This window comes from Canis lupus, chromosome 3 (genome assembly GCF_048164855.1).
Source record: "Canis lupus baileyi chromosome 3, mCanLup2.hap1, whole genome shotgun sequence".
Classification (NCBI taxonomy): domain Eukaryota; kingdom Metazoa; phylum Chordata; class Mammalia; order Carnivora; family Canidae; genus Canis; species Canis lupus.
The window spans coordinates 3,124,202-3,144,019 of record NC_132840.1 but is presented as its reverse complement, the minus strand read 5'-3'; the positions used below and the strand labels follow the sequence as shown (position 1 = coordinate 3,144,019).

The 19,818-nt window shown below is 39.0% G+C and overlaps 1 long non-coding RNA gene across 1 annotated transcript; it reads right to left on the bottom strand.

Moving 5' to 3' along the window:
- Positions 1-723: 723 nt before the first annotated feature.
- Positions 724-10,465, bottom strand: LOC140624404 (uncharacterized). Its single transcript, XR_012023880.1, has 3 exons — positions 10,373-10,465; positions 3,210-3,295; positions 724-993 (listed from the first exon to the last, which is right to left on the bottom strand). It is a non-coding gene; the product is annotated as an uncharacterized lncRNA (long non-coding RNA).
- Positions 10,466-19,818: the final 9,353 nt, after the last annotated feature.

The following is a 19,818-nucleotide window of genomic DNA, read 5'->3' as shown; positions in this document are numbered from 1 at the left end:
CTTTATTTTGTGCTACATTAAAGGAACTCCGAATCATTTGGAAGAAAGGAAAATGCATATTTATTCACAAAGTGTGCTACAGTCTGGGCCTACTAGAAACCATCCTATTTATGATGGCAATTATGACATTGATGAAAATAATAAGGAAGGAAACATACATCCCAATAATAACACACATTTGCATCCATGTGAGGAGTCCACCAGTGTTCAAATCATGCATATATATTGACAGGGTTTGGTGGGAGAAAACTAACTGTAGAATGCTTACATTTGTTAGAGTGATGAGATTAGCAGCCTGTGCTCTCCCAGTAAGATCATTTGACAGACTTTCTTGGTTTCGAAGTATATACTTTGTGAATAAATATGCATTGTCCCTTCTTCCAAATGATTCAGAGTTCCTTTAATGGTTTTCCAATTGTGCTGATTAGAGTTTTATGATAAAACCAGAAATCACATTTAAGATGCTCCAATTTGTGGCTCCTGGGTGGCTCAGTTGGTTAGGCATCGGCCTTTGGCTTGGGTTGTGAACCTAGGATCCTGGAATAGAGCCCCACGTGGGGCTCCCTGCTCAGTGGGGAGCCTGCTTCTCCCTTTCTCTCTGCTACTCCTCCTGCTTGTCCTCTCTCTGTCAAATAAATAAAAAATCTTGAAAAAAAAGAAATTGGGACAGTGAAGGGAAAACATTCCACTTACAAATGACATAAAAAAAGTTTTTGACATATTTGTAAGGTTTATTGTTTGCTTTTGTTTCTTTTGTTTGTCTTCTTTTTTCATCAAAAGTGGCTAGATAATCCTGACAAATGTTCATCCATGCAATGCATGCAGAGTCAATACTTTCATTGCTGAGTTTGGCCATTGCCAATTCACTGTTCCCCAGCTAACCCTCCCTGACCTTCAATAACAGATAGAACCAGGGCTCAGTCACACCTTGGAAGAAACAGGTACCGGTGCCATCATCAAGTAGCACATTGTCAGTAGATAAGAGAATGAACTCTGTAATGCAAGAATGATACTATTTTTCTTGTTTCAGGTTTTGGAACACATTTTCTATCAATTTTACAGTTTATTTGAAATCAAAGCTTTCCATCACAACCCTACTCCTTTGGGCTCATCCTACCCATTTACATTAATTGTGCACACTTACGAGAAAGAAAAAAAAAAACATTAAAAATAACGACCTCCATTTTGACAATAGCTTAAAACTCTTGTACTACCATCAACCACATTCTGCAAATTCCTGCCCCTTGGATCTGTTCCCTGTTTTGAATCCTACTTCTGTCTCCTTACACTTGTCATCTGATGTCATTTCCTTGAGACACCTCACCTTTTTTAAAGGACTTTGTTTGATTCATCTCTAGATTCTCTCCTCTGTGGATGCCTGCTCAGGCTTTTCAAGCTAACTCCAGCCTTGTAAGTCTTATCCTGATTTACTTCCATAGTTGGGTTTCACATGACTGAATTAGTTCCTAGGTACAAGTTGGTACTCTCCCAGAAGTGAAATGTTAAGCAGATTTCAGTGGTGTTTGCACACATCTTAAGGTGTGATAAAATGCCATACACACATATACAGACACTCAATAATACATATAAAAATGGCTGATATCCAAGTAAGTTCTATAGTCTAGTTAGTATTTTCATGCCAGTGTTAATCTCTTGGTTTTGATGACATGTTAGTTATATAAGACATTAGCCTTGAGGAAATTTGGAAAGTTTAAGCAAACATCAGCATGATCATTAATAAAAAGGGACCATATGACACCTGGCTGGCTCAGCAGTTGAGCGTCTGCTTTCAGCTCAGGACGTGGTCCCAAGGTCCAGGATCGAGTCCCACATCGGGCTCCTTGCAGGGAGCCTGCTTCTCCCTCTGCCTGTGTCTTTGCCCCCCCCCCTCCCCCTCTCCACCCTCTCTGTGTCTCTCATGAACAAATATGTAAAATCTTAAAAACAAACTATAATTTCAGATTACCAACATTACTCAAACCCAGCTCCACAACTTAATAGCTATATAAACTTGAACAAGTTCTAATATGTTTCTAAATCTGAGGTCCTTGCTTCTAAAACTGGAGTGAAAATAATGCCTACCTCTTAGAAAACTTATGAGAATTGAATGAAACACTGAATGCAGACAATAGAGTAGCCCTTGGCATACAGCAAGAGCCCCAATTAGTCTTCTTTCAGGTTGTGTAGTATAATGATAGTGGAAATAAGAGTCAACTAGCATACTCTCTGCAGAATAGGTCTTGACAAAATCAGCCAATACACAACTTGTCAATTGAATTTCCATATTATTTAATAGAAAACACTACACAGACTCTGTGCTCTTTGAAATGACTTATGAATGTTCGGTATCATGATGCAGTAGTGAGAATGCAGTTACAATAATGACAAAAGGCCATCTGCTTGATTTACAGAGAAAAGTGTATCAGTGTCTCTAAATAGTTCTTATTGGACTATTCCTTTTAAAAGAAAAATACTCATGAGAGACATAGAGAGAGAGGAGGAGATACAGGCAGAGGGAGAAGCAGGCTCCCCACAAAGAGCCTGATGCGGGACTCGATCCCAGGACCACAAGATCACGCCCTGAGCCAAAGGCAGACGCTCAACCGCTGAGCGACCCAGGCGTCCCTTATTGGACTATTCTTATTTTTTTTTAATTCCACATTTGAGCCCTAATTTCCTACTGTACCCAAAGATAAGTTTAATCTGACCTGAGAATGTTGAATTTGGTCTAGGGCCCAAACCTTAAATCAAAAGGATCCACTTCTCAAAAAATTCCTTGGACTTTGACTGACATTCTATTCCTTAAAACAAAAAGTGACTTCATTTGGTAATGGCCAGCATGTGAGCTGTTACAAAGGCTATACGATGAAGCTGTAGTGCACTTACTGTATTTCACAGTGAATAGGCAGTTGTCATACTAGTTTTATTTATAATCTTGCCCCTGTCCTCTGACAGCCTTGGAGGAAAACAAATTCAGGTCTCCAAAAAACATGACAAAATAGTTGCTAAAGCAATTTCCTAAATGATTCTGTTGAAAGTGCGTTTGAGATTCACATGAAACTATGGAGACCTGGTCTAGGAATGCCACTTAGAGAAGCACAGATATCAATGTCCTTTTAAAAACAATCAAATAATGTTACAAATACCTAGTGAAAAGTAGGTCATGCTACTTCATGAATATTTCATTATACACATAGGGAAAAATGTACCTTAATTCTTTGGGAAATCCAATTTTCAATATTCTTTCTTGTTATTTATTCTAAGTCTCACATGCTTCCAAAGGCAGGTTTAATGACTGGGGTAGAAAAATAACAGTTAAATCAAATGAATATTGAAACATTATGATTGCGAAAGTTAAATAATATTATGTCCATATGGTTGGATTATCATTTAGCCATTTAAGCATAATGTTGTGAAAGTAATTATGGTATAAGACTAAGGAAAAAAGAAAAGTGTGTATGTGGGAGGGTGTGTTTGAGAATCATTTTAACTTTTTAGAGAAAAGTACATAGAAAGTGGACATGATGAGTATATTAAAAAAATTTTAATATCAGCTCATAAGTGTTGAAGTTCTGGGAATTTGGGGGCTTTTTATATGTTTCTCAAGTCTTAATAATTTCATAGAAGGAGTAGACATTGCTTTAAAGGTACACATGTCCATATACATATATATGATATTTTGAAATCTTAAAGCTATTGAAGAATTGCTGAAGATAAGAGTGGAATCAATTCTCCAACACCCTACAAAACCTTTGGGCCGGCTACATAATTTATAAAGCTCAGTAAAAACTGAAACTGTGGGGATTCTTGTTCAAAACGTATTAAGAAATTCAAGGTAGTGTCAACAGATCATTAAGCCAAGCATGGAGCCCTGTGTGGCTATCTAAGTCGCATGCCCATGAACAATGTTTTCTTCTTACTCATAATATTCATGTTTCCATCTTTCCAGCCGTCTGGTCTTTTTTGGCTAAAGATTCCTTTATTTTCAAACCAACCACTATAACTCTCTAAGCCTTTGATCCTTTTGTGCCTTTGGTTACTCACCACCTTTCATTTGGAAATGACTTTCATATCTGGCTTTTAGTAAACTTCTTTTCAAAATACCCTTAGCTGTTGCAATATAATACAGAGCTCTGTTTTTCTTGAGTTGTTTTGTTTTTTTGGGGGGGGAAGACAAGGGAAGGGCTTGTGTATGGCACAATATAGTGTGTCCAGTGTACCAAGTGCTGAATCCTATGTATTAGGTGGAGGACTCTGAATAAATTATGGCCTTTGCCTCAAAAAGCCTATAAAACTAGGAGGAGACAGAAAGCAAACAGAAAATTTCAGTAGCAAGACTTTCTATTTTTTAGAACAAAGGAGGGCTAGAGGAAAAATAATGGATCCAGGCAGGAAGAAAGGAGATCATCATATACTGTTACTGAGTACCCACTTTTAATCAAAAGCAAACTTTTGCCTATCAGAAATCTTGCAGTCCATCTCCACTTGCAAGAATTCTGTAAGAATTCAATAATCTAGAATGCTTCTAGATTATACAGAGCTATTCATGTTTCTCACATACTTGTTTACCACCTCTTTCCCTAAGTGACTGGAGACCAAAGTTATCTATAATGCAGCCCTAACATGAGGAGCAGTCGGCAAGTAGGGGCATGTCAGATGGAGGATAGATCATGTCGTAAGTGTTACCTTTTGGATTTTATATTTTATTGTGCAGTGCTTCTGGCAAAATCAAACCTGGAGATCACTTGAAATTATTTAAGAATTAACGTTTTCCTTTATAGTAAACTTGCATAGGCAATAAGAACGATAAAATTCCTCATAACAGGAGACTGAAGTTAAACACCAAACCTTTAACTAGAGTCCGTGGAAATAAACTGCCCATCTTAAAATAAGTGAGCTTTTGGAAGTACTCAAATGTGTAGACAACCCAAAGAGAATATCTGGGTTCTTTGTTGTTGTTATTAGTATGTTGGCCTCAACATAACTCTTCCTTCAAGATGTGCTAAAATACATGCCTGTATCATCCTGCATATATTAATACTATATCGATTTATTAATGGAGTAATTGATGCTTCCATTATCCTAGATAAATAAGTTTTTCATATTTTAGTTTTTAAGTAAAATTTTCCAAACCTTTATCATATTTTAACTTATATGGAGCTGTTATACTATTTGATATATAAAGTTTAAAATATTATTTTTTTAATCATGAACTGCTTATTGATATCAAATAGCATAATGGTGAGAGAGAGTAAGACTGACTGTAACAGAGAATGATGTTGTTGGGAATGTTCTAAATATTAGTTTAAGTGGTGATTATGTGGAAGTATTCATTTGCCAACACTCATTAAATTATACTTAGAATCTGTACATTTCATTGTATACAGGTTATGCCTCAATAAAAAAATCTTTAAACTAGGGACTAAAGGAGTACTTGGATGGCTCAATCAGTTAAGGGTCTGACTATTTCAGCTCAGGTCTTGTCCTCAAGGTTGTAAGTTCAAGCGTTGCATTGGGTTCCACACCAAGCATGGAGGCTATGTAGAAAGAAAGAAAAAGAAAAGAAAAGACAGGACTAAAGTAGACTCTTAATTAAAAAAAAAAAAAATCCAGTCAAGAAATGGGCAGAAGACATGAACAGAAATCTCACAGAGGAAGACCTAGACATGGCCAACACGCACATGAGGAAATGCTCCGCATCACTGGCCATTGGGGAAATACAAATCAAAACCACAATGAGATCCCACCTCACACCAGTGAGAATGGGGAAAATTAACAAGACAGGAAACAACAGATGTTGGAGAGGATGTGGAGAAAAGGGGAACCCTCCTGCACTGTTGGTGGGAATGGGATCTGGTGCAGCCACTCTGGGAAACTGTGCAGAGGTTCCTCAAAGAGTTAAAAATAGACCTGCCCTACGACCCAGCAATTGCACTGTTGGGGATTTACCCAAAGATACAGATGCAGTGAAACGCCGGGACACCTGCACTCTGATGTTTCTAGCAGCAATGGCCACGATAGCCAAACTGTGGAAGGAGCTGATGCTGAATGAATGAAGACAGATGATGGATAAAGAAGATATGAGATGTGTGTGTGTGTGTGTGTGTGTGTGTGTGTGTGTGGATTTCTTAGCCATCAACATGGATGGATGGAACTGGAGGGTATTATGCTGGGTGAAATAAGTCAGTCAGAGAAAGACAAATATATACTATTACTCACATGTGGGATATAAGAAATAGTGAAAGGGAGCATAAAGGAAAGGAGGGGAACTGAGTGGGAAAAAATAGAGAGGAAGACAAACCATGAGAGACTCCTGACTCTGGGAAACAAACAAAGGGTTGCAGAAGGGGAGGTGGGCGGGAGGGATGGGGTGACTGGGTGACAGGCACTGAGGGGGGCACTTGACGGGATGAGCACTGGGTGTTATACTAGATGTTGGCAAATTGAATTTAAATTTTAAAAAATGTTAATTAAAAGCAACAATTTAAAAATTTAAAACCATTTAAAACAATTTCAAAATTGCTTACCAAAATAAAAATAATAAAAAGACTAATCAATGGATGTCTATTGCCAAATATTAAGAGTATTTTATACTTAAATATTAAGGATATTCTCTATTCAGAATAGCCTTTTCAGGATACGATGACTTGTTGGCTGTTTACAGCCTGATTCTTGAAAGTCATGTGAATTTTCTCATAGCCTGCAGCAAACTAAATGAATCATCTTTTTTTAAAGATTTATCTATTTTGCGAGAGAGTGCGTGTACACACGAGGAAGAGGAAGAACGAGAATCCCACACTGACCCCCTGCCGAGGATGGAGCCCAACACAGGGCTCTATCCCAGGACCCTGAGGTCATGACCTCAGCCTAAGCCAAGAGTCAGACACTCCACAACTGCGCTACCCAGGCGCCCGCCAAATGAACTGTCTCAAGCAAAAAAATCTATTGACATAAATTGGAGGGTCCAAAGATTTTCCAAAGTAAGTCTCAGCCCTAACTGTGCTTCACTTAGGACAAGGTTATTTAATTTGATCACTAAATCATTAAAGAAACACTCACCTTGGCCTATCCGACAGCGTTTAGATACTTAATTGTTGTCAACAAAACCACAGCGCGGAAAGGCCATCGTGGCATCCATCACAGAATTAAACCATATGCCTCAACTTCTCCAGTGGCCGAGACATTTGCAGTCCGTCTTTCACATTCAGTCAGTTATAAAACCTCACTGAATATCTTCCATTTCTACAGAAGCTTCGCCATTTATTCCTCAGCTGCTCCCATGTGCACGGAGGTAATGACCTCCTGACTGCTGCTTTGCTTCGAGCTCATCACCTCCTCACAAGTGGGGAATCCATCCCTCTCACACGTTGGTAACCTTCCCTCCCAAGCACACGTCTGATTACACCATTACCCATTTTCTGAGCCGACACAGCAGCCTTGGATAAAAGTGCAATGTCTACCTGTAGACTGATTTGGCTACCACACATTTTCTGATTCAAAAATCAGCTGGTGTGGGGTTATACACAAATCAAGAGAGCCAGGCTCCGCTTCCTTCATCTCTCATTAGATAACTGGGTAGACAGGTAGATAGGCATATATAATATAAGCGATTTTTTTGAATTGAAAACCCCTTTTCTCTTCCCTGATTTTCTAACCGCAGAACTGTATTTTTGGCAAGAATTCCCCAAGGAGTTGCATAGTCGCTATAGGGACAATTGGTAAGGATTACTTTTTTAAATAAAGGATTAAAATATCTGGTGAATTTCTTTTGCACTGGAAAATACAGACCATGTTATATCTTTGGCAGTCTTTCGTGTGTGTGTGCGTGTGCACGCGCTTGTGTATACACATACGCACACACAGCCTGCTTGTGCTTCGTACGATCCGTATGTATCTTACACCTATAATTCTGTACTTTTGAATGCAGTACCCTTGTTTTAAAACAGCAGTTCTCAGCCTTTCTTACAGATTTGAATATCCTAGAGAATTCTAAAAACTGACACCCTCAAAGAGTTTCACGTAATTGTTTCGAGCGGTGGCTTTGATGCTAGGAGTTTCAGAGTCTTTTCAGGTGATAGGATTGTTTGGCTCAGTTTGAGAACCACTATTTTAGGGACTTGCTTTTTGAAATACTTGAAAATAAAGCACGTAACTTTCCTGCAGCGATTTGCATTGGCCTGAACTTCCTTATTCATTATTCATTAAGAGTAAAAGTCATGACCAAGATGCCTCTGGATCCCAAAGTCAACTCTGGTGGATTGCATAAAGCAGATGAAGGTGCTACCCACAGGCTCTCTCCACAGTCTGTTTACTTAATGACATGCTCAGTTTTGCAGTGAAGCCAACAGCAATTATAGAAAGAAGAGGGAAACACTTGGGTGTCCTCAGGCATCCGAGAGACTAAGTGAGGAAACCTACATAAAATACCTTACAGAATAAATGCACAACAAATGTCAGCTCCTATCTGATCTTTGGCTTCCCCAGCAGTGAATTCTTCAAATTGTATACATTAAGTATGTGCATTTCATGTATATCAATTATACTTCAATAAAGCAGTTTAAAAAATTAAAAAGCATATGCAATGCATCTCCTCTAGGAAATATCCTTTTGGGTCTCATAAAAGGATTTTCCCCTAAGCCCAGGATCAGCAAACTATAGCCAGGGGCCAAACCTGACACACTGCTTGTTGTGTGTATGGTGTAGCCTGTGAGCTCAGAACGGTTTTTACAATTTTTCAATTTTTGTGAAGGAAAGAGGGTTAATTATATGAAGTTCAAATTCCAGAGTTCATAAATAAATGTAATGGGAACAAAATCATTCCCACTTTTGACCATGTTGTCCGTGGCTCCTTAAGTACTACGGTGACAGTGCCGAGTATTGCGGTGTGACTAGGCCCTATGGCCCTCAGGGCCTAAAATATTTACCATGTGGTCTTTTACAGGATAACTGGGGCAGCCCCTGGTCTAAAAGCAGTTGGGAAATAACAGGTTTATACCCTGGAAGTCAGTATCTAAAACATTTAGCCCATCCTGCCCTCCCTGTACCAAGAAGAGATCAAGCAATTAGAGTCGCAAGTGCCACTCTCAATTTGTGCAAAATAAAGCTGATGAGGTAATAAGGACATTTCAAAGAGAAAAAAAAAAATGATGTAACTTGACTTTGAAAATGACACAAAACAGATCAGGCAAAGAAACTTAAAACCTTGGAGCAATTAACATCCCTATTCAGATACAAGCAGCAGAGTTTGGGTATTAAGAGTTTCTTTCTGCTAGGAAACAACGCTGTTGCTCAACAGGCAGAGAAACTATCGGGAGAAACGAGCTGGAATATGAGGTAGCTGAGGTAGCTATCATCTGTCATACCAATAAAGAAAATAACATCCTTAAAAAGAAAAAAAAAAAAAAAAACCTTTATGGGCCATCAGGGTGGCTCAGTAGGTTAAGCATCTGCCTTCAGCTCAGGTCAGGATCTCAGCTCCCTGCTCAAGGGGGAGTCGCCTTCTCCCACCCCCTCTGTCCCTTCCTCCACCGCCCTCCCCATCCCCGCTTGTGCTCTCAATCTCAAATAAATAAAAACTTTTTTTAAAAAATCACTGTAGGGGGACACCTGGGGGGCTTAGTGGTTGAACATCTGTCTTCAGCTCAGGGCGTGACCCCAGGGTCCAGGGATTGAGTCCCGCGTTGTGCTCCCCACAGGGACCCTGCTTCCCCCTCCGCCTGTGTCTCTGCCTCTCTCTCTCTCTCTCTCTCTCTGTGTCTCTCATGAATAAATAAATAAAATCTTAAAAAAATAAAATAAAATAAAAATCTTAAAGATCACTTTCAAGATATTTGTTATTTGTTATCACTGGTCACCCGTGAGTCCCACTTTATTGTAGAGAAACATAATGGACTGTCTAAAATCTGATGTCTAAAACTATTTCACATTTGCCTCTCGGATAAATCCATTAATAAGAAAGAGGTTTGGGTAGTCCGGTTGGTTAAATTCTCTGTATCTGTATGGCTAGGCCCAGTTGTTTGCTCCAACCTCACTCTATTGTTGTGAAGGTATTTTGTAGACATGATTTGCATGTATATCACTTGACTTCTGATCCCTTCAGATTGACTTCCATAATGGAGGTAGGCCTCATCCAGTCAGTTGAAGACCTTTAGAGCAAAAACAGGGTTTTTTTAGAGAAGAAAGATTTCTATCTCAGGACTAATGTAGAAATTGTGCCTGAGATTCCTGCCTGCCAGTCTGCCCTAACCATTTGGGACTTTCCAACTCTCATAATCACATGAACTGATTTAAAAAATAACAGAGATAGATAGATAGATGATAGATAGATAGATAGATAGATAGATAGATAGATAGATAGATCGATCGATCTTACTGTTTTTTGTTTCCTTTTGTTTTTCTGGCACTCTCGCTGATATAGTGTTTCTTCCACTGGCTCTGGTTCTCTTGCAAGGTCAAGGCATTGGCATGGCTCCATTGTGATCTCAGCTCCCATAACATGGCCTCCTGCACCCTCCCCTGTCTATGTGCTGGTATAATTACCACTTCCTCTCTTTGCCCTTTCAGTGCTACTGGTAGCAACAGAGCCCCTTTTGTTCTACCCCAGGGATACCGCGTGCATCTTTTGGCTTCCCTGTTTCTAAAGCACACATTTGAAACAGTCCCTTGATTGATCTCTCCTTGGATTGCCCTAAGTAAGCATCCTACGTGTTTTCTCCCTGGACCCTGAGCATCCTAGGTCCAGGTCCATTTCTCCCTGGACCCTGATAGAATACTTACAGAATTATCAAAATAAAATAAAGTCTTCGTAAAGTACCGAAAATGATCCCTGTCCTGTATTAAAGTCTTCAGTAAAATGTTAGCCATCAATTAACCTGAATGCTCCAATTTAATCTTCATTGCAGCGGCTTCTAAACATTCAGTTTCTGCACTGATAAATATTTCTGAACATATTAAAAATCCCTCCTCATCCTTCCAAGGTTCTGCTGAGTCTCTCTCTAGGGGACCCCGGCCGCATCTTGACAGTGATTCAAAGGCTGCAGCAGTCTCAAGGTCAAAGATCCTGCTTCTCCAGAGGCCCAGGGTCACTTTGCCTGCTCAAGAAGGGCCAGTTCCCTCCAGGCCATAGGGAAAAGAAACATCTTTCCAGAAGCAGAAACAAGGAAAGAGATCTTCTAATTTAATTGGGATGGGAGTGGAGGTGGTGTGCAATGATCCACTCCATTTGGTTTAACAAACAAATTGGGTTGCACCATTTGGGGGAAGATAATCAAATTGTATTTTTAATTGCCCCCACACACACACACATTATTTTTCACTTAAATGTGACAATAAAAAAGTACACATTTTCAGAGTATCTCTAGGAGGAACATCCTTTTATCCTTCTTCCTCATCCCTGATCCCATCACAATTGCCACCATTTTCCCACCTGCCTTCACAGCCCCTAATAACTATTTTCCAGATGAGCCTAAGTCATCTTCCTAAAACAAATATATGATCAGGTTTCTCCTCAGATTGACCTATGTTTCTTGGTCTCCACTGTTCACAGAATAAAATAGAGGTTCCTCAGTATGACCTCCAAATACATTTATAGCCTTATGTTCCATTCATCTCAACACCTTGGGGTTCTTCGGGCATCTGGATATGCTTTAGAGGTTTACTTTGTGGGATTTCTGTTTGTTTGTATTTGCTTCTCCTTTCCCTTGGTACATTGTCTCTGTACCCATCCTCTGTTTATATATCCACCTTCTGCTGCTCTTTCAAGCTTCTGCTCAGTCAGAAAATAGTCTCGTCTGTGCCCCAAATCTAAGTAGGTGCCTCTTTGTGTGTGTGTCTGTCACCATAGCTTTCTGCAAAGACCCATACCACTACCCTTGTCACTACAGTGGCACCCTCAGCTTATTTTCTTGCACTGTCCCATTCATCCCTCTGAGTCACAGTTGTTTTGATATAAAGCAAGAATGGATAAAGCCTCAAGCAAGTTAATGGACAAATGGATGAACATACTCATGAGTCATGCAATACCCACATTGACTCTATTATTATTATGACACTTATAATTAAATTTAGATTTTTCTCTCAAAAGCTGTTCGTCAGTAACATTTTTCTGAAAGCCTTTGTCTCAGCCCAACTTAGATCTTTCAACTAACGTTTTACTCCCTGGCCAGAGTCCTCAGGATTCAACCAACATGAAAAGCCCCCATTTTTGTATCTTTGTTCATGATCTTTAACCTATACTTCCTTAACATTGAACTGCATCTTTCAAAGTTGGGATAAAATCAATTGATCATGAGTCTTTACCATATTCTCTGGTCACTCTGAACTTTCTTATCTTGTCATATTTAGTTACTTTTTGAAAGAGGGAATATATAACCTAAAGATAACTCAATTTGAGTGATGGCTCAACCAACCCTGTAACTTTAACCTTGGAAAGTAGTCTGTAATCGCTGAACCTTTGTTTTTTATCTGGAATGCCGTTGGTTACAGTCTACTTATTTTGCCTCTTGGTTTTTAGAACTACAAGGAATTAGGTGTGTAAGAGCAATCGGTACAACCTTGGCATTTGACAGGGGGCATTCATTAAGTATATATACACCTTGATATCAAATTATTCTGGAAATTCATTGGTCAATCTACTGTGACTTAAATTTTCAAAAATCTGCTTTTCATTTAAAAGAGCTACTGGGATGCCTGGGTGGCTTAATGAGTTGAATGTCTGACTCTTGTTTTTGTCTCAGGTCATGACCTCAGGGTCCTGAGATTGAGCCACACATTGGGCCTCCATGTTTAGTGTGGAGCCTGCTTGGGATTCTTTCCCCCGCTCTCCCTCTGTACCTCCCCTGCTCTGTAAATAAATAAGTAAATAAATAAGTAAAGTCTTCCAAATAAAAATAAAATAAAGGCTGCTTAAAGAGCTTTATGTTTTATTTTTTTAAGTGCTTTACATTTTAAATGAGCTTTACATTCATAATCTTTATAAATGTATTTTCTTTAAATACAATATAGTAATTATGTTGGCAGCTCTGTATTTTGGAAGTACTAGTCTCTTTGAAATGCAATCACCATCTGCTTGCTGTTCACACTTGATTCCCACTTGCTGCTTGACCTCTTTTAAATTGGCACATCCATTTTTATCTTCGGATTTATTCAGTTTATGAGGTCATTGGCTGCATTAGCAATGTGTCTGACCAGTGGGAAGTGCTCATGACCGAGATAAGCCAAACCAGGAAATAGTGGTTCAGCAACTTCAGGACCCTGATGGTAGGAAAAGGAAACAAAGAAAGGAGGCAGAAGGATAGAAAAACAGTAGTTACAGGAAACAGGCCCTCAGCCAAGTCCACAAAGAAGAGATTGGACCAATTTGTCTGGAAGCTGATCAAGTTGCAAAACCTTTAACTTTGAGCACATGGAGGGCAGAGTTTGATGCAAAAGGACAATTATTTTGCAAGCAAAAGCAACAGCTGATGATAGGGGTTTTCAATGGTATTTTAATTAATGCAATACAAAGTGATTGGAATTTCAACTGCATTTCTTTCTTTTTTTTTTAATTTTTATTTATTTATGATAGTTACAGAGAGAGAGAGAGAGAGAGAGGCAGAGACATAGGCAGAGGGAGAAGCAGGCTCCATGCACCGGGAGCCCGACGTGGGATTCGATCCTGGGTCTCCAGGATCGCGCCCTGGGCCAAAGGCAGGCGCCAAACCGCTGCGCCACCCAGGGATCCCATTTCTTTCTTTTTTAACTTAATTTATAGTTTATTTGAATTCTAGTCAATAAGAACATCAGAAATCAAGCTTCCTTTCCATCTTTTGACCTACTACCAAAAATAGTTCAATAGGCCCAGCAATAACAACTTGCTTTTGCAGTTTTGGTAACAGAGTAAGGAAGAGGTGCTCTTCTTGGGAAAAACAAAGGAAATCTGTTTGAAAATAAATCTATTGTTCTGTATTTCTATGTGTAAAAAGCTAAAAATGTTGATTTGGCAGTTATTTGATAAATAGAATTTGTCTTTTTTTTTAGTTTTTATTTATTTATGATAGACACACACAGAGAGAAAGAGAGGCAGAGACACAGGCAGAGGGAGAAGCAGGCTCCATGCACCGGGAGCCCGACGTGGGATTCGATCCCGGGTCTCCAGGATCGCGCCCTGGGCCAAAGGCAGGCGCTAAACCTCAGTGCCACCCAGGGATCCCAATAAATAGAATTTGTAAAGAAAGTTTACTAATGGTGCTCCAACAGATTTTATTTTGGTCTAGGGTAGTTGCGTTAATCAAATTAGTCATTCATGTAATTTCTGAAACTTAGCTGTTGTTGTGTTTGAAACTTACATATTCCTAAAATCGTCATAGTTGTTTTGTTTTTGCAATTCAGGTCATTAGTGTCATATTATGTTCAACAGCAGGAAAATTTTTTTGAAAAAAAAAAACTTATGGAAAACCCAAAGGTTAAAAAGAGGGGTGGGGGCAAGACCCTATTGCAGTCAGAGCTATTTTAAATGAAATTCGGTGGGGACTTTAGATTGCATCTATTTTGAAAATGATTGAAATTCTATTTTATTTCTTTCTGAGAAGAGAACCGTAACCAGGGAATTCTATATGATTCTACAAAGTTGTTCAGCAATAGAGCAAATTTAAAGCCTTTAACTTAGAATTTAATATTCTCCCCAAATATGTTGAAAGGGAAGTTCCTAGATCAAATCCATCAGACTCCTCCTTAACACATGATAAACATATGCTAAAGGATCCTGAGGCATATCTTAGATTTACAAAGTCAAAATCATTTGGAGAAGGGCCCAGGATTTGGCATTTTATTAACTCCCTATATTATTTTTAATATACGTTAAAAATTAATAAGTCTTGATTTTTTTTTTTATCCCACAGAGTCTTCTTTAACTCTGTTTTGTAGGCATTGCCTCAAATTTGCTCTCATCCATTTACTCATTTGTTTCATAATTTTTAAAGTGCTTATAGTGTATTGTGTATTATACCAGGTGCTGGCCCTACAATGTTAATCAGAGCATTCAAGGTCTCTTCCCTCATGGAACATAAAATAAAGTGAACATTAATGAAGCTACTCAAACAATTTGACAGATAGCCAGTAGGGTTCTTTGCAATATTTCTTTCCTCATAAAGGGACACTTGGGACCCGTGGGCTGAAATGAAGGATTTCCTTGATGGTGTTACCCCTTCCCTAGATTTTCCCGAGACAATTTGCAGCCTTCTCATGGTGGTTCATAAAAGCGGCTTTGCATTTAAAGTAATTTTCATTGATTATTTTTTCTTTGTTTCTTCCTCTTTTTAATTTTTTTTCCTTTATAGCCACCAAGAACTTCTGTCTCTTGGTAGCAGCGGCACTACATGAGTTACCATGGCAACAGTGCATTTGGGGGGATAACAAAAGTAAATATGCATGTACTATGTCAGCACATCAGTTGCTAATTCCTGGTGGAGGTCTGAAATTGTGTACGGCAGGCTTTTGCTTTGAAAATGGTCCAAGATTTGTTTTTAAATATATTTTGTTAATTGAATAGTTGTAGCTTATTCATTAGAGTCAAGGAAGACACTTTTTTAACAGTCATTTAAGAAGGGTCAGATAGAGAAGAAAAATGTATCCTTTAAAGACGACAACTGTTTAATGAATCTAATAGAAGGAGCTAAATTAGGCATGGTAAAAAGATCAAAATGACATATAATTTTGAGTCATGGACTCAAAAGTCATATACTCAAGGCTTTTGCATTAATCTTTTAAATTCAGGGAGCCAAGAAGAAATACAGTAAATATTTGTTAAATAATAGCATTCTCTGTCAGAAAAATAAAGAATATGGGACCAAAGAGGATCACAGAGCACCATCTAGTCCCAATTAACACAGTGAGTCAGAGACAAAGCCCCAGCTAATCTGTCTCTTCTCACTGTAAATCTACAATTTCCCTCCCTGAGTGTTGGAATGGTACCGTTTAGCAAATAGGGCATGATGATCACTGGTCTCATTCTCTTTCTGTTCCTTATCCTGCTGCCATGGCCACCACCTCATAGCCTATTACCTCTAATATTTCAGTAGACCCCAAATTCTTTGTCCAGACAGCCCTCTTTCTTTACCTCCTTGATCTATCTTCACACTTCCAGGGTAAAATGTCACGTTTTCAAAGCACGTGACACACGCCAGGATGCTTTTGCTATTTAAGGTCTTTCCTGGGGTGGACTCAGCCTCGCTCTGTAGGATGGTCTCCCATAGTAACTCCCCAAAGCCTGTTGCTCCACAGCTACCATATTACTGGCTGCCCCATGAACATTCCAATTCTTTTTCGTGTTTCTGCAGTTTTGTGTAGTGGAGCCATCTTTTGATGCCTGCCACTTTTGCCTTGCTAGAAAAACTATGCATAATTTAGCACACTGTCCAGAAAACACCATCCTTTTGGTATCTCTCCTGAATTAATCCCAAGTGCCAGCATGGATAGCTGTTTTTGTTTTTCAGATCACATGGCACTTTGTGCTCATCTCTCTTAAGTTTTCACCATGTTGCAATTATGGGTTTACAGCTCTATCTGTGTTCAGGAAGAAGTCCCATGTCTTGTCTGACCCACCTTTTAGTATCCAGGGACAAGGACGGAACGTGGAACAAAAGAAAGTGAATAACTAAATGAATAGTCAAACCTTCTGAGTTGTAGAATGATTGTTTTTTATACCTATCAAGCAGGAATTGTACATAGAGACAAAAATTCTTTTATTCTCTCCCTTGCTATAGACCTCAAGAGAGTCTGCTGATGGGGAGAAAATAAATATTGCTTCATCTCTCTCCCTATCAACTGCTTGTCTGTAATAGATCCATTTTCCGAGGGTCAAAGCTACTCTAGACCCAAATGAAATGCACAAAGGAATGACTAACTGTCCCTTGTATAATTTGCATCACTAGACAACTGTACTGGTAAAGCCCTTTTCAAACCCAGAACTGATATTCTACTCTTTAGAATTGTCGGTCCAAATTCCGCCATTTGGAATCATAGAGCTTAAATTTCCTGTCTTTTTCTACATGTGGACCTTTCAGTGCTTGCTTGCATTAATTATATCTAGTGTCCAGACTGCACACTCTTCGTCCCATCAGCTTTTTATCATTGGGCAACAGTTCCTTGTTCATCCTGCCTGCATCACCTGTAAGCAGTAACCTTGCCAGGGTCTTGAGTGATCAGTTTTAGCTGGAATGATGAATCCTGAAAATATCTAGTTTTAAGAAAGAGAGGTTGAAAAGTATTATTATAATTTTTGATGGTAACAACATAATTAAACAATAACAGCCAGTTATTGGTTTTTCCCTCATGGGCCAGGAACTGTGATCATCACTTCACATATATTGTCTCATTCAGACTTTAAAAACAGACAAACAAAAATCTGAAGGAGATATGAATACCCCAATTTAAGCAGTGAGAAAACCGGGCCTAATGTTGAAATATCTTGCCCAAGGCATTACATCTTGACATCAGTAACTCTAAATATTATGTTGTTTTCACAGAAAATCAAAATCAACTCCTAGACCTTCCTTACTCTATTTGCTCTACTTTTTAAAATCTATGAAAATAAATTCAAATGCTGTATGAAAATAATTAAATTATTACACTAGAATTCCATTGCATATATTTGGGTGCCCATTGGAATCCATGAAGGGCATGGATATATAGGAATACGAGGAGAACAAATATAAAATACCCAGAAGAATGAATGCTGTTTCTCAATAGAATCTTGACCAGCAGCAGTTTGCACAATGCGGTTTGTATATGCTCTTGTCTTCTGTGACAAAGGCTACTTCAAAAGGCACGTTGGGGAAAAAAATTATCATTTTGATTGTGCTGCAAAATACATTTTTCATCTGAAATATACTATGTTGCAATGAAGACCAACCGATGAAACTTATTCTTGGAAGGCTGATTATTGTTTCAGGTGAAAAAGCTCAAGGATAATTTTGCAAACTGTAACTGCTGTGGAATGTTAGAAGTTTTGAATCAACTTTGCCTTCCTAGGATATTTCACACTGAAAGGCAAGGAAGTGATATCTCCAAAACATTCATCCTTCACTCAGACCCCACGACGGCCTTCATCTCCTAAAAATAAAGCACAGTTACGATTCTTTTGCACACTGAAAATTTATCATTTTCTTTTGAAACTCCAACCTTTCTCCTGGCAAGAGTTGTGACTGAAGGAAAAATAATAATTAAGTAAATGAAATTAAATAAACCAAAACCAAAAACATTAAAAAAAAAAGGATAGGAAATAAGATGGAATATGCAGAAAATTCTATGGTAAGGAAAAACAAGAGAGGGATTTGAAGTTGCTGCCTTCCAGCGGAAACCTTTTGAGCAAAGAAGTCATAGAAAAATGGGTGAATTGGGGAAGGAAGAAAAAAGAGATAGAAGGTAGAGTAATAAAATAAACCGAGTGTTCTCTGTTAATCTCATCAAAACTGAGGCCTAGGAAAAATTTCATATATGTAGTTGGACACTGGTGTACATACAAATCTTAAATTCCATTTCAAGGTGTTCACAGAGTTTCCAAAGCTTTCCTGGGTACTTTCTGGAGCCCAGAAAGCGTGCACACAGAAGTGACTCTGTGCTCCACGCTATTTTTTTTTTTTTTTGCAGTAAAATATAAGTTTTATCTGGGATCCCTGGGTGGCACAGCGGTTTGGCGCCTGCCTTTGGCCCAGGGCGTGATCCTGGAGACCTGGGATCAAATCCCACGTCGGGCTCCCGGTGCATGGAGCCTGCTTCTCCCTCTGCCTGTGTCTCTGCCTCTCCCTCTCTCTGTGACTATCATAAATAAATAAAAAGTTAAAAAAAAAAAGTTTTATCTATTGTTTTACATATAAGGAAATTGAAGGTCAGAAATGTTTCTTATATCCGAGGTCATCTAGTCAACAGAATAGGAGATTTTAAATATCAGATTGTCAGGGCACCTGTTGGTTCAGCTGGTTAAGCCTCTAAATCTTGATCTCAACCCGGGTCTGATCTCAGTATTGTGGCTTCAGGCCCCATGTCAGGCCCCACATTGGGCATGGAACCTACTTTGTTTAATTAATTGATTAGTTAATTAATTTCAAATGGTCTGATGTGACTACATGCCCCTCCATATATAATACTTTTATTTTGATATTTGTAGACGTGTGTAATGTTTATGTGGTGTATGTGCATACATGTGTGTGTATGAAATGAGAAAAAAGTGATAGATTGTTGGCAATGTTTTTGCATTTTACTCTTTTCAAAAAAACAAGTGAAAAGCCAGATTACTACCAAAAAGATGGAAAGGCATTAATTTTAACAGTGTTATTTAAATTGAATAATGATAGATATCCATTAACACATTATAGTAGACACCTATCGCACACCAATTCGTATTTCCATGGTCCCACCTCTCCAGCCACCGCTGTGGCAACCACTGTGCAGCAGCACTTCCCTGGGTCTTTGTCACTATCTCTTGTGTCCTGCCTCAGGATGTCCCTGACACCAAGGCACAGGGAAGAAGTATGAACTCACTCAGCACTCAGGGCTGCACAACCCAGAGTCTTACTGATTTTGAGTAAGGCCTGGAGCAAGAAAGCTTTTTAGTAGATCCAGATGGTGGTGCCAGCTGTGCTGCCACATGACCCAGCACATTCAATAATATACTGTTGTCTAGGCCAGATGAGAGTGGTGTACAGAAAACCCCAAGAGGGGAATCCCAGTTGAGATTCCTGGGACCTAGAGAAAGCCGTGCATCTAGGGCAGAAAACTCCTTGGAATATAAAAGGAAGCTCTTGATGAGCTCTTGGGCCTTGTAAGACTGAAAGCCTGTAAATG